This window comes from Lissotriton vulgaris, chromosome 3_1 (assembly GCF_964263255.1).
Source record: "Lissotriton vulgaris chromosome 3_1, aLisVul1.2, whole genome shotgun sequence".
NCBI lineage: Eukaryota > Metazoa > Chordata > Amphibia > Caudata > Salamandridae > Lissotriton > Lissotriton vulgaris.
The window spans coordinates 1104441806-1104457103 of NC_141689.1; the positions used below are offsets into that span (position 1 = coordinate 1104441806).

The window sequence follows — 15298 nt, forward strand, 5'->3', positions numbered from 1 at the left end:
TATAAATAATTAACTTTGCCAATCAATTGAACAAGACATCATCTCTTACTGAATAAAGAAAAAACCCTTTTGGCACCATTCACAAAAAAGACAGGATTCCAAAGCTGCATGGGTGCAGATTTCAACCTTTTGGGAAATCATTACTATTTCAACCTTTTGGGAAATTATTACTATTTTCCAGATTAAACCGGGAAACTTGCCATAATCGCAGGTTTCCAAAAGCACTACATTTTTTCACATGAAAATCTAGATATGTATATTTTCGTACGAGAAAATCTGCTGCATCAGTGCTAATGCACTACTTTAAGAATACTTTACACACTAATGCCCTTTGATGTGCTCACCGCATTTCATTGCTCCTCTTTCTGACCAAGTGTGACCAAATGTGCTCTCCATTTTAGCTTTTATGTTTAAAGAATAAACCACAGTTCTACAGCAGCTATTACATGATTGTTCACACTAGCCATATTGTTTGTATCTGCCTTGCAGCCATAAAAAACGTATGACAATGTAATTTGAATATCATCCTTTTTAGGTTTTGCCTCGCCAAAAAGATGCGCTCTGCGCATCTTTTTTGCGCAGCAAAAACCTAATGAGAACTGTAGTGTGGCTTTGGGTCGGCCCTCGTCATTCATTGGCTGGCTCCATAAATGGAGCCTAGCCATTGGATGAGGGGCCTGTCCGTCAATGCCGGACCAGACACGGGGGCGTTCCCGAGATTCTTTGGCTTTTGCCGACGTCACGCGACGTCAGCCAAAAGCCGGGAACGCCCCCGAATCTGCCGGCACCCGCCTTCCGATGCAGCATTTTCATTGTTGGGAGGCATGCCACACTCGGACAGAAGCAGGCGGGTATATAAACTAAAATGCAACACTTTACGTTTCTAACATAATATTAATCTTACTCTAAAAACCAAAACCGTGTGAATATCCGTTTTAGAGTTAGGTCCTTTGCTGGGTGCAACGTTTCTGGAAAAAAAAATCCCATGTTAAAGATGCCCTGTGTATAACATTTCCGTATGCATTCTATCGTTTACCTTTTCAGCAACATGGAAAAAATGTGTTTTATTTCATGGGAGTAAAGTATACCGAATTCACGCTGGTTTCTCTTTATTTTTATGAGGGGAAAACAGACTAATTTGTGCGGTGATAAATGTCCCAGCGGCGAGCATGCTTCTTTTTTTTATTTAATGACAGCCTCATTAGATGAAGTTATTTATTTAGAGCTTCCCATGTGTTACCTATTATAGGGCACCGACCCCCACTGTGAAACCACTAACTTTCCACTTTCCGACCAGAAAGGTGCACCCGGGATCCCAGCATCGCCTAATTGTGCACTTCCAGCGCAGAAAGGCCACGAGGCAGCAATATTGTGCTACTGAACACTGCCTGACCCGCTGGGCATTGACAAACATTGCATGCGTATTAACACGAGGAATAAAAAGGTCTGCTTACTACTCGAACAAAGGGAATATTTCAAGTAGATAAACTTCCAAATAAGGTAGGAATCGTAAGCTGATAGTTAAAAAAAATGTTTATGCTGCCGCACTCTGAAACTTCCTGCTCACCTTTTAATAAAATTTCTTAACGAACATCAGGCAAACAAAGGAACCGAGAGTGGATTTTAAGGCGTGCAGATTCAGAGTCAGAGTGCAGATTCAGAGTCAGAGTGCAGATTTAGAGTCAGAGTGCAGATTTAGAGTCAGAGTGCACATTCAGAGTCAGAGTGCAGATTCAGAGTGCAGAGTGCGATGGCAGAGTGCAGATTGAGAGTGTAGATTGAGAGTGCAGATTGAGAGTGCAGATACAGAGTGCAGATACAGAGTGCAGATACAGAGTGCAGATAAAGAGTGCAGATAAAGAGTGGAGATTCAGAGTGCAGATTCAGAGTGCAGAGTGCGATGGCAGAGTGCAGATTGAGAGTGCAGATTGAGAGTGCAGATTGAGAGTGCAGATTGAGAGTGCAGATTGAGAGTGCAGACTGAGAGTGCAGATTGAGAGTGCAGATTGAGAGTGCAGACTCAGAGTGCAGAGTGCAGATTCAGAGTGCAGAGTGCAGATTCAGAGTGCAGAGTGCAGATTCAGAGTGCAGATTCAGAGTGCAGATTCAGAGTGCAGATTCAGAGTGCAGATTCAGAGTGCAGATTCAGAGTGCAGATTCAGAGTGCAGATTCAAAGTGCAGATTCAGAGTGCAGATTCAGAGTGCAGATTCAGAGTGCAGAGTGCAGAGTGCAGATTCAGAGTTCAGAGTGCAGAGTTCAGAGTGCAGAGTTCAGAGTGCAGAGTGCAGAGTGCAGATTCAGAGTGCAGAGTGCAGATTCAGAGTGCAGAGTGCAGATTCAGAGTGCAGATTCAGAGTGCAGATTCAGAGTGCAGATTCAGAGTGCAGATTCAAAGTGCAGATTCAGAGTGCAGATTCAGAGTGCAGATTCAGAGTGCAGATTCAGAGTGCAGAGTGCAGAGTGCAGATTCAGAGTTCAGAGTGCAGAGTTCAGAGTGCAGAGTTCAGAGTGCAGAGTGCAGAGTGCAGAGTTCAGAGTGCAGAGTGCAGATTCAGAGTTCAGAGTGCAGATTCAGAGTGCAGATTCAGAGTGCAGATTCAGAGTGCAGATTCAGAGTGCAGATTCAGAGTGCAGATTCAGAGTGGAGATTCAGAGTGGAGATTCAGAGTGCAGATTCAGAGTGCAGAGTGCAGATTCAGAGTGCAGAGTGCAGATTCAGAGTGCAGATTCAGAGTGCAGATTCAGAGTGCAGATTCAGAGTGCAGATTCAGAGTGCAGAGTGCGATGGCAGAGTGCAGATTCAGAGTGCAGATTGAGAGTGCAGATTGAGAGTGCAGAGTGCAGATTGAGAGTGCAGATTGAGAGTGCAGATTGAGAGTGCAGAGTGCAGATTGAGAGTGCAGATTGAGAGTGCAGATTGAGAGTGCAGATTGAGAGTGCAGAGTGCAGATTGAGAGTGCAGATTGAGAATGCAGAGTGCAGATTGAGAGTGCAGATTGAGAGTGCAGATTGAGAGTGCAGATTGAGAGTGCAGAGTGCAGATTGAGAGTGCAGATTGAGAGTGCAGATTGAGAGTGCAGAGTGCAGATTGAGAGTGCAGATTGAGAGTGCAGATTCAGAGTGCAGATTCAGAGTGCAGATTCAGAGTGCAGATTCAGAGTGCAGATTCAGAGTGCAGATTCAGAGTGCAGAGTGCAGATTCAAGATTCAGAGTGCAGATTCAGAGTGCAGATTCAGAGTGCAGATTCAGAGTGCAGATTCAAGATTCAGAGTGCAGAGTGCAGATTCAGAGTGCAGAGTGCAGATTCAGAGTGCAGAGTGCAGATTCAGAGTGCAGATTCAGAGTGCAGAGTGCAGATTCAGAGTGCAGATTCAGAGTGCAGATTCAGAGTGCAGATTCAGAGTGCAGAGTGCAGATTCAGAGTGCAGAGTGCAGATTCAGAGTGCAGAGTGCAGAGTGCAGATTCAGAGTGCAGATTCAGAGTGCAGATTCAGAGTGCAGATTCAGAGTGCAGATTCAGAGTGCAGATTCAGAGTGCAGATTCAGAGTGCAGATTCAGAGTGCAGAGTGCAGATTCAGAGTGCAGATTCAGAGTGCAGATTCAGAGTGCAGAGTGCAGATTCAGAGTGCAGATTCAGAGTGCAGATTCAAGATTCAGAGTGCAGATTCAGAGTGCAGATTCAAGATTCAGAGTGCAGATTCAGAGTGCAGATTCAAGATTCGGAGTGCAGATTCAGAGTGCAGATTCAAGATTCAGAGTGCAGATTCAGAGTGCAGATTCAAGATTCAGAGTGCAGATTCAGAGTGCAGAGTGCAGATTCAGAGTGCAGAGTGCAGATTCAGAGTGCAGAGTGCAGATTCAGAGTGCAGATTCAGAGTGCAGATTCAGAGTGCAGATTCAGAGTGCAGAGTGCAGATTCAGAGTGCAGAGTGGAGATTCAGAGTGCAGAGTGCAGATTCAGAGTGCAGAGTGCAGATTCAGAGTGCAGATTCAGAGTGCAGATTCAGAGTGCAGAGTGCAGATTCAGGGTGCAGAGTGCAGATTCAGAGTGCAGATTCAAAGTGCAGAGTGCAGATTCAGAGTGCAGAGTGCAGATTCAGGGTGCAGAGTGCAGATTCAGAGTGCAGATTCAGAGTGCAGAGTGCAGATTCAGGGTGCAGAGTGCAGATTGAGAGTGCAGATTGAGAGTGCAGATTGAGAGTGCAGATTGAGAGTGCAGATTGAGAGTGCAGATACAGAGTGCAGATACAGAGTGCAGATACAGAGTGCAGATAAAGAGTGCAGATAAAGAGTGGAGATTCAGAGTGCAGATTCAGAGTGCAGAGTGCGATGGCAGAGTGCAGATTGAGAGTGCAGATTGAGAGTGCAGATTGAGAGTGCAGATTGAGAGTGCAGATTGAGAGTGCAGACTGAGAGTGCAGATTGAGAGTGCAGACTGAGAGTGCAGATTGAGAGTGCAGATTGAGAGTGCAGATTGAGAGTGCAGAGTGCAGATTGAGAGTGCAGAGTGCAGATTCAGAGTGCAGAGTGCAGATTCAGAGTGCAGAGTGCAGATTCAGAGTGCAGATTCAGAGTGCAGATTCAGAGTGCAGAGTGCAGATTCAGAGTGCAGATTCAGAGTGCAGATTCAGAGTGCAGATTCAGAGTGCAGAGTTCAGAGTGCAGAGTTCAGAGTGCAGAGTGCAGAGTGCAGAGTGCAGAGTGCAGAGTTCAGAGTGCAGAGTGCAGATTCAGAGTTCAGAGTGCAAATTCAGAGTGCAGATTCAGAGTGCAGATTCAGAGTGCAGATTCAGAGTGCAGATTCAGAGTGCAGATTCAGAGTGCAGATTCAGAGTGGAGATTCAGAGTGCAGATTCAGAGTGCAGATTCAGAGTGCAGAGTGCAGATTCAGAGTGCAGAGTGCAGATTCAGAGTGCAGATTCAGAGTGCAGATTCAGAGTGCAGATTCAGAGTGCAGATTCAGAGTGCAGATTCAGAGTGCAGAGTGCGATGGCAGAGTGCAGATTCAGAGTGCAGATTGAGAGTGCAGATTGAGAGTGCAGAGTGCAGATTGAGAGTGCAGATTGAGAGTGCAGATTGAGAGTGCAGAGTGCAGATTGAGAGTGCAGATTGAGAGTGCAGATTGAGAGTGCAGAGTGCAGATTGAGAGTGCAGATTGAGAGTGCAGATTGAGAGTGCAGAGTGCAGATTGAGAGTGCAGATTGAGAGTGCAGATTGAGAGTGCAGAGTGCAGATTGAGAGTGCAGATTCAGAGTGCAGATTCAGAGTGCAGAGTGCAGATTCAGAGTGCAGATTCAGAGTGCAGATTCAGAGTGCAGATTCAGAGTGCAGATTCAGAGTGCAGATTCAGAGTGCAGATTCAGAGTGCAGAGTGCGATGGCAGAGTGCAGATTGAGAGTGCAGATTGAGAGTGCAGATTGAGAGTGCAGAGTGCAGATTGAGAGTGCAGATTGAGAGTGCAGATTGAGAGTGCAGAGTGCAGATTGAGAGTGCAGATTGAGAGTGCAGATTGAGAGTGCAGAGTGCAGATTGAGAGTGCAGATTGAGAGTGCAGATTGAGAGTGCAGAGTGCAGATTGAGAGTGCAGATTGAGAGTGCAGAGTGCAGATTGAGAGTGCAGATTGAGAGTGCAGATTGAGAGTGCAGAGTGCAGATTGAGAGTGCAGATTGAGAGTGCAGATTGAGAGTGCAGATTCAGAGTGCAGAGTGCAGATTCAGAGTGCAGATTCAGAGTGCAGATTCAGAGTGCAGATTCAGAGTGCAGATTCAGAGTGCAGAGTGCAGATTCAAGATTCAGAGTGCAGATTCAGAGTGCAGATTCAGAGTGCAGATTCAGAGTGCAGATTCAGAGTGCAGATTCAAGATTCAGAGTGCAGAGTGCAGATTCAGAGTGCAGAGTGCAGATTCAGAGTGCAGAGTGCAGATTCAGAGTGCAGAGTGCAGATTCAGAGTGCAGAGTGCAGATTCAGAGTGCAGAGTGCAGATTCAGAGTGCAGAGTGATTCAGAGTGCAGATTCAGAGTGCAGATTCAGAGTGCAGATTCAGAGTGCAGATTCAGAGTGCAGAGTGCAGATTCAGAGTGCAGAGTGCAGATTCAGAGTGCAGAGTGCAGAGTGCAGAGTGCAGATTCAGAGTGCAGATTCAGAGTGCAGATTCAGAGTGCAGAGTGCAGATTCAGAGTGCAGATTCAGAGTGCAGATTCAGAGTGCAGATTCAGAGTGCAGAGTGCAGATTCAGAGTGCAGATTCAGAGTGCAGATTCAGAGTGCAGAGTGCAGATTCAGAGTGCAGATTCAGAGTGCAGATTCAGAGTGCAGAGTGCAGATTCAGAGTGCAGATTCAAGATTCAGAGAGCAGATTCAGAGTGCAGATTCAAGATTCAGAGTGCAGATTCAGAGTGCAGATTCAAGATTCAGAGTGCAGATTCAGAGTGCAGATTCAAGATTCAGAGTGCAGATTCAAGATTCAGAGTGCAGATTCAGAGTGCAGAGTGCAGATTCAGAGTGCAGAGTGCAGATTCAGAGTGCAGATTCAGAGTGCAGATTCAGAGTGCAGATTCAGAGTGCAGATTCAGAGTGCAGATTCAGAGTGCAGAGTGCGATGGCAGAGTGCAGATTGAGAGTGCAGATTGAGAGTGCAGATTGAGAGTGCAGAGTGCAGATTGAGAGTGCAGATTGAGAGTGCAGATTGAGAGTGCAGAGTGCAGATTGAGAGTGCAGATTGAGAGTGCAGATTGAGAGTGCAGAGTGCAGATTGAGAGTGCAGATTGAGAGTGCAGATTGAGAGTGCAGAGTGCAGATTGAGAGTGCAGATTGAGAGTGCAGAGTGCAGATTGAGAGTGCAGATTGAGAGTGCAGATTGAGAGTGCAGATTGAGAGTGCAGATTCAGAGTGCAGAGTGCAGATTCAGAGTGCAGATTCAGAGTGCAGATTCAGAGTGCAGATTCAGAGTGCAGAGTGCAGATTCAAGATTCAGAGTGCAGATTCAGAGTGCAGATTCAGAGTGCAGATTCAGAGTGCAGATTCAAGATTCAGAGTGCAGAGTGCAGATTCAGAGTGCAGAGTGCAGATTCAGAGTGCAGAGTGCAGATTCAGAGTGCAGAGTGCAGATTCAGAGTGCAGAGTGCAGATTCAGAGTGCAGAGTGCAGATTCAGAGTGCAGAGTGATTCAGAGTGCAGATTCAGAGTGCAGATTCAGAGTGCAGATTCAGAGTGCAGAGTGCAGATTCAGAGTGCAGAGTGCAGATTCAGAGTGCAGAGTGCAGAGTGCAGATTCAGAGTGCAGATTCAGAGTGCAGATTCAGAGTGCAGATTCAGAGTGCAGAGTGCAGATTCAGAGTGCAGATTCAGAGTGCAGATTCAGAGTGCAGAGTGCAGATTCAGAGTGCAGATTCAGAGTGCAGATTCAGAGTGCAGATTCAGAGTGCAGAGTGCAGATTCAGAGTGCAGATTCAAGATTCAGAGAGCAGATTCAGAGTGCAGATTCAAGATTCAGAGTGCAGATTCAGAGTGCAGATTCAAGATTCAGAGTGCAGATTCAGAGTGCAGATTCAAGATTCAGAGTGCAGATTCAAGATTCAGAGTGCAGATTCAGAGTGCAGAGTGCAGATTCAGAGTGCAGAGTGCAGATTCAGAGTGCAGAGTGCAGATTCAGAGTGCAGAGTGCAGATTCAGAGTGCAGAGTGATTCAGAGTGCAGATTCAGAGTGCAGATTCAGAGTGCAGATTCAGAGTGCAGATTCAGAGTGCAGATTCAGAGTGCAGAGTGCAGATTCAGAGTGCAGAGTGCAGATTCAGAGTGCAGAGTGCAGATTCAGAGTGCAGAGTGCAGATTCAGAGTGCAGATTCAGAGTGCAGATTCAGAGTACAGATTCAGAGTGCAGAGTGCAGATTCAGGGTGCAGAGTGCAGATTCAGAGTGCAGAGTGCAGATTCAGAGTGCAGATTCAGAGTGCAGATTCAGAGTGCAGATTCAGAGTGCAGAGTGCAGATTCAGGGTGCAGAGTGCAGATTCAGAGTGCAGATTCAGATTGCAGATTCAGAGTGCAGAGTGCAGAGTGCAGATTCAGGGTGCAGAGTGCAGATTCAGAGTGCAGATTCAGAGTGCAGATTCAGAGTGCAGATTCAGAGTGCAGATTCAGAGTGCAGATTCAGCCCTGTGTGTGGTGAGGAGGGCCCCTCAGTGTTTCACATGCTTTTACGGAGGTTTAGGGACCTTGTTGCTTCACTGCTGATTGGGCTCTGAGACGACCATCCTGCCTAGTTGCCTGTTGTGAATGGGTATAAACAATAAACGTCCGATTATGGTGCAGGTTGGACCTATCCCCCCTCAAGAACACAAAGAACCTACTGACATTTTCTACCTGAAATAGACCATCTAATTTGGAAAGACCACCCTGTGTCCTTCCTGATTTTATTTTCACCCAGTCACTAATCTCAAACTTATACTCCTTTCTCTCCATGCTCACATTTGTCCCCTTGCCTCCTACACCATTTCAACCTTTCAGCCATGCAGGGACTAATTTAGTACCAGGTAAGCATCACACATCTATTGAAATGGGGGTCGCAGTGTGTAGGGCTTGCAGTGTGTGGGGGGGGCTCTGTGTGGGTGTGTGTGGAGGGCTCCGTGTGGGTGTGTGTGTGGGGGGGCTTTGTGTGGCTGTGTGTGTGGGGGGCTCTGTGTGGGTGTGTGTGTGGGGGGCTCTGTGTGTGGGTGTGTGGGGGGGCTCTGTGTGTGGGGGGGGCTCTCTGTGGGTGTTTGTCACTTGCGAGAGATAAAGCTAGTTGCATTGTAAATGACAATGCCATTTATTTATGTTTTAAAAAAACACATGAATAAAAATAATGTCAAGAGCAATGCCAATAGCTCTAACTTTAACAAAGGCAAAACCATTGCATTGTAAATGCTTGTTACATATGCATACAGCATTTGCTGTCTGCCAGGGCTCATGTTATGCAAAAAAAAGTGTACACTGAGCTGCTTTGGGTCAGCCCTGTGCATCACAAACCGCCTTACAGCAACTCAACATTTTATCTGCTCAAATAAAAACACGAGTGAACCGAGTGCTTTGGTTACGTCTCTTTACTGATGAGCCTCTTTATGGCAGCTGATTGGAAAGCAGTTCTGATAGTCCAAATACAAACCTCAACCCACAAGCAAGTGCACTCACTGAAATGAAGAGACCCGCCACTACTCCAGACTCCACAGCCCCAGCCAAGCAGGTAAAACAATAAGGCCCAGGCTCCAATTTTTCCACACAAGTCAGCTCATTCACAGAGGACACATAATTTACTGCTGCTCGGAGGCACATGCCAATCACAGCCATCACAGGTTTTCCCCAACGGGATCAGGTACAAGAAGGACAACCAGCATGCACAAGGCCGCAGTCTCATCCCACAGACCACCAACATTTTTGGAGGTTACATTACATACTGCTTCTCTCCAGGCCCAGCAAGTTGAAGGCAGCTCAGCATTCCTGCCACCAGAACAGACATAAGGAGGCCACCCAGCAGTGCCGGCTTTAGGGCAGTGCGACCGGTGTGATTGCACTGGGCGCTGACCTCGCGGGGGGGGGGTATGAGGGGGTGCTGTTTTTAGCAATAACTCATGATTGGAGAGATGAGGGGCAATTTTGCCTGGTGGTAGTGAGAGAATCTGAGGGGGCAGTGATTGGGTGTGGGAGCGCCAAAAATGATTGTCGCACCGGGCGCCACCAGTGCAAAAGCCGGCCTTGCCAACCAGCATGCTCAAGACCTCAGTTGTGTCCCACAAACCAGTGTGCTTATGGAGTTCATGTAACGTACAACTACCCCATGTACATCTGCCTCTTCAAACAGACAAGCAGTAGGACAAGGGAGAAACAAACTCGCTTTCCTCCATTCTGTAAGAGTGGAGACAGCAGCACCAGACACCTTTGTCAAAGTCCATCCGAGACCAGAAAAAACCCTAGCAATGGACACTTGATTATGAGTTGATTGTGAACAAGGTGCTATTTATTGTACCTCATAAACAACTATACGCTCAGGTGTGATAAATTGCAGCTATTACACGTTATTGGGGAATAACATTCAGATTGTGGTGTTTAACGCACCAAAATCAGCATGCTACAGAAAATACTGTACACTTTTCCCCTGTTAAATTGTGGCAGGTTGGGCCTGCCAAAATGTAACAAAGGTTGAGGTATTCAACGCACTCAATATTCACCAATAGCACCAAATTTGTAATTTCGACCCCTGTGCAAACCAGGGTTTATGCAGGGATTGGGAAACGACCCACTTGTAATCAGGGCCTTATTCTTTGTATTTAAGCGGTATGCAATTCCTTCAACTTTGACTCAATTAATTACAAAATCTATAGGGGGGGGGTCGGTGCTGAGAAAAGCCCCTTGCACCTATTTAGAGCCCTACAAGGGCTGAACAATGTAGACCACAAGATACGGGTAGAATTATTCCCCCTTCATTTTTAATTGTACTTAATGGGAAAACTAATAAAATGGTTTTGTCTAGCGGGGTAGGTTTAACAGTTTCCCTCTGCATATTATCCATAGACTGATCACTACACCAGTGGATCTAGGCCCCCTTAACCACACAGTGGTTACAGGCTGGACTAAGAGCCAAAAGCAGAGCTGGCACATTTTGTCGGACCAGCCCCTCACTGCATAGTAAGTCCCAGGCAGCTCTGTTCGGCTGCGCTGAGGCTTGTATTTTCATTGCACTGCATTGCTGGAAATGCTGTCTGCCGTCCAAGCTTACAATGAGCGGCCCAGAAAGGTGAATATATCCGCCGAAGTGAAAATTGGCCCCAGATGTTTAGCCTGTCAGGGAAACGCCCGATGCCCAGTAAGGCCAGTCCAACCCTGAGTTGGTGTCATTTATACCTCAAGGGCATCCCTGTCCTTTAAAGGCTGTAGCTCACATTGATACTTTTTTATCAATGTAAAGTGGAGAACTATGACGAAGTAAGCCCCCTCTGGGTGGGTAAGGGCAGGAACAGCTTCTGAGCAGGGAATTCTGAGCACAGGCCCCCTGCCTCCTGTGAGGCCCCTGTGTATTTTTCAGTTTAGCAGTGTTCTTGAAAACATAAGAGTTGTGTTTTCATGAACAGAGCACCCTCTGCCTCGTCTCCTATGACAGGAGGAGGGATCTGAGGCATCATCCAGTTACAGAGTGTTGTTTCGAAAACAAAACACACTGTAGCTGGATGACCATTATTTGGGAGGCGTAGTTCTACTATGAACCCCTCCCTCAGGCACAAACCATTTTATTTAGCACATATACTGCGCATGCCTCAGGCATTACACTATATCTGTCTGTCGGGGCTCACATCAAGGCATTCCTGAAGCCAATCAAAAGCCACAGTGCAGCAGGGACAAGGTCCCCAGCACTATCCCAGCTTCTAACAGGGCTGTGCTTCCAGTTTTATTAAGGACATGGGAGAGGGATTGAGGAGCGCCTTCCCCTTTTGAAACCTGCCCTGGCTGCTCTGTCTGGCTCCTCGTTGGGAAGCATGGCTTGTTGGCTCCAATTCCCTTCACCATATTCCTGCTCTGCTGTCATGAAGCCTCCGAGTTGTCAACAAAGTAAGCAAGCAAGGTAAGTAAAAAAATGTATTTCTCTGTGCATGTGTGTATGTATTTGTGAGTGTGTGAGTGTGTGAGGGATTATGAGTGAATGTGATTGAGTGGTAGTGTGTGTTTGAGAGTGTCAATGAGAGTGAAAGTGAGAATCTGAGTTTGAGTGTGTATGAATACCTGAAAGTGAGTGAAGGAGTAGGCGTGTATTAGGATGAGTGATTCAGTGGAGGTTGTGTGAGGGGGTGGAAGTGAGTAGGGACATAGCTATCAAATGTGCAGCAGATGCAGTAGCACCGGTACACAGAGCCAGTAATTTGTGTAAGTGTGTTAGAAAGTGAGAATGAAACCAGTGAGAATGAGTAGGTTTGTGTGTGAGTAACAGTGGGTGGGAGCGAGTATGAGGGGGAATGAGCAAGTGAGAGAATCAGAGTTAGAGTTACTGAGGGCCCCAGATCATCAGGACTTTCACACAACGCAGTGCAGCACCCAAAGTGGATGCATTGTGTGAGACGGAGAGAGCAGGAAAGTGCCATATATGACACTACCCTGCTCTCTCCCTAGTACTGACACACAATTAGGCTGTATACCTTTGTGCCATGGTGCAGTTGGGTCTGCCTGAGTCTAGCATAGGTTTTATACTGGAAGTGTACTCTTCCTGTAAAAAATACTACGCTTTGACTAACTTTAAAATGTTTCCTGCTTTAAATGTGTGCTGTACAGTGCAGCACACATGGAAAGTGGGAAAAGTTAGGAGAAATAAAAGCATTTACCCTTTTTAATGCCAACTTTTAATTGGCATTACTTTTTGCACAAAAACCAATCTACTATTGATAGTAGGCAGGGTTTTGCAACAAAAACAATGAGTGGTTGCATGGTAAAGCCCATGTACCACACATGAAACGCCCCCTTGACGTAGACTAATGAAAAGCAGCACTTTGTGCTGGTTTACTTTAGTCTGAGGCAACTTTCCAGTGCAAAAAAAAGTTTTGCGAAGGAAAGTAAATAAAAAAGATTTGTGCAGGTTCATATTACTTTTGTGAAGCAAACCCAACACAAAACGTTTGTTAATCTGGTCCTAAAAGTGAGAGGGAGTGAGTATGAATGAGGCAAATTGTTTTTGAAATGGGATGATCTCCTGGCCGGCATTGCTCCCCACCACTTTCAAAGATCACCAGCCACCCCTGGGTGAGAGCATACTCTAACTTCCAGCATCATTCTTATCTTAGAATGTTCCTCCAGGTGTCTGACTTGATTCATAGATTTTTCATAGTAATGCTCCTCTAGGTAGATCCACATACAGGTGCCAACCTTGAATGCTGAAATCAGTTTCTTATCTCTTCATTTTCCACAACCTCAGATGCAGTGTGTGAAAAATTGTTGGTTACAGTGTGTTAAATACCAACTGGGGATCATTTTAGATGTTAAAAAGAGGCCACACAACTGAATGGGGAGGGGAGGACAGTGAGTATTCTGTGGTTAAATAGAGTATCCACCAGAAAGAGCCTTACCAAAGGTAGCTTGTTCTTATGGCTACATCTAACTCCAGATTTCTCACCTTAGGAGAAGTACAAAAGCAGTGTGAGTGATAGGGCAACACAGGACGTTCTATACTAATAAGACTAGCATAAGTCCATTGGACACACTGCCAATGGGGAAGACATTACATACCCTGCATTACTCATCCTTTAAATTAAATATGTACTTTAAAACAATCTCTGCAAAAAAGCATGTTTTGTAAACAATGGAAATACGCATTTTTTATCTATTTTGGGGGTTATCCAGCTGAATAAACACTGATATGCAGGGATTTAAAAATGTATGTTCCAGAAGGGAACGAAACGCATTGGCTGCACTGATATCACTTTGATGCTTGATATGTCATCTCAATAAAGTATTTTTCAATGTTAAGATTGGCTGCAGTGTTACTCATGATCTCAACAACACTACATAGGCTAGGATAGGATAGTATTTATAGAGCATATTTATACCAGCTGGTGTCAAGGCGCTAAGCGAAACAGGGAGAAGTGACAGCACCAACAACCCAATAGGAGGCAAATATCTAGGTCTTTAAGAGCTTCCTAAAAACCGGAAGCAAGTTTGCCTTGGAAATGAGAGGGGGAAAAGAATTCCAGAGTTTTGCAGCTGCCACAGAGAAGGAGCAGCTACCCCACTTGGACATGTGGAATCTGGGAGTGACCAGTTTTTTAAGAGAAGAGGATCTCACGCTCCTCCCTGGAGTGTACCACTGAAACAAAGTTTTAAAATAAGATGAGCTGTTACTATGCATTGCCTTGTACACCAAATTCAGAACCTTGAAGGAGATGCGCTTTCTGATGGGAAGCCAGTGTAGGGCTCGGATACCTTCCCTGGCTGACTGATACTTTGGGATGTTAAGTATCAGCCTTGCCGCAGCGTTCTGTACCACCTGAAGCTTGTTCAGGGAGCCTGTGCTGATGTTAAGGTACAGAGCGTTGCAGCCGTCAAGCCGGGGGTGACTACAGCAATGATAGAGGGCTGGTGAAGTTCCGCAGGGATGCATGGCAGTACTCTCCTCTGGATTTTAAGGATGTAGAATCAGGTGCTGGGCATTGAAGGACAGGCCCACGTTTAACAGGACCCTCAGGTTTTTAGCGGTGTTGAACGAAACCGGAAGAGGACCGCAGTCTGCGGGCAAGCGGGCAGTGGACCAGATGGAGTTCTGTGGTAGAAAGACAAGCACCTCGGTTTTGTCCGCAGTGAATTGTCCTTCATCCAGCGTATAATGCTGGTCATACAGAGATTGGACTTTTGGGCAACCGATGGCAAGTCATTAGATATGGAGGCAATGATTTGTGTGTCGTCCACGTAGGAGAGCACCTGTAACCCGAACGATCTCACCAGTTTAGCCAGGGGGTCACATAAAGGTTGAAAAGAGTGGGGCTGAACGAGATCCCTGCAGAACCCCACTAGAAAGGCCAATAGCCTTAGTTTTAAAGCCTCCACAACTGACGGTGTGGGATCTACCGGTAATAAAAGAGTGGAGAATCTGCAGGGCCCTCCCCGAGACTACTGCTTCTCGCAGTCGCTGGAACATGCGTACTGGGGAGATGGTATTGAATGCTGCCCGAAAGGTCTAGCAGAATCAGCACTGCAGATCCACCTTGGTCAACCTGCATGTGGATACAGTCAGATGCCACTACCAAGGTGGATTCATTGTTGTGATCTGACCAAAATCCGTTCTGAGAGCTGTCCAGGATTTCATGGGATTCCAAATGTTTCATCAGCTCAGCATTGATGAAGTTTTCCAGGATTTTGGCAGAGGCGGGGAGAATGGAGATAGGTAAAAAGTTCTTCAACTCGGAGGGATCCACGTTGGGGTTTTTAAGGAGAGGTGAGACAATAGCTTGCTTCCAGATGTCAGGATAGTGCCCGGACAAGAGTGCGTTATTAAAGACCTTGCACAGGAAGTTAGCAATTAGGTCGGGAGTAAGTCTGAGTGTAGACAGCATGCAAGGATCAGAGGATGCACCGGACTTTAGGCCAGGTAAAAGTTCCTTGGTGCGCAGAGCTGTGATAAGAGGAAAAGAGGACAGGGCAGGTTTCCCGGGGACCTGGCTGGGCTACCCCATCAGTGGGTCTGCATGTTCACCTACGACTAACTATGTGATAGGCCCATCCTCTGTGGTCGGAGAGAACTCTTGGAAGATGTTAAGGATAATCACCTTGAAATAGAGTACTATCTTGTC

General features: G+C 46.3%; 1 protein-coding gene across 2 annotated transcripts in view; it reads right to left on the reverse strand.

Moving 5' to 3' along the window:
- The window catches only part of LOC147727492 (alcohol dehydrogenase 1A-like), a 382065-nt gene that overhangs the window by 185603 nt on the left and 181164 nt on the right, over positions 1 to 15298 (reverse strand). The gene's annotated exons all lie outside the window — the stretch shown is intronic.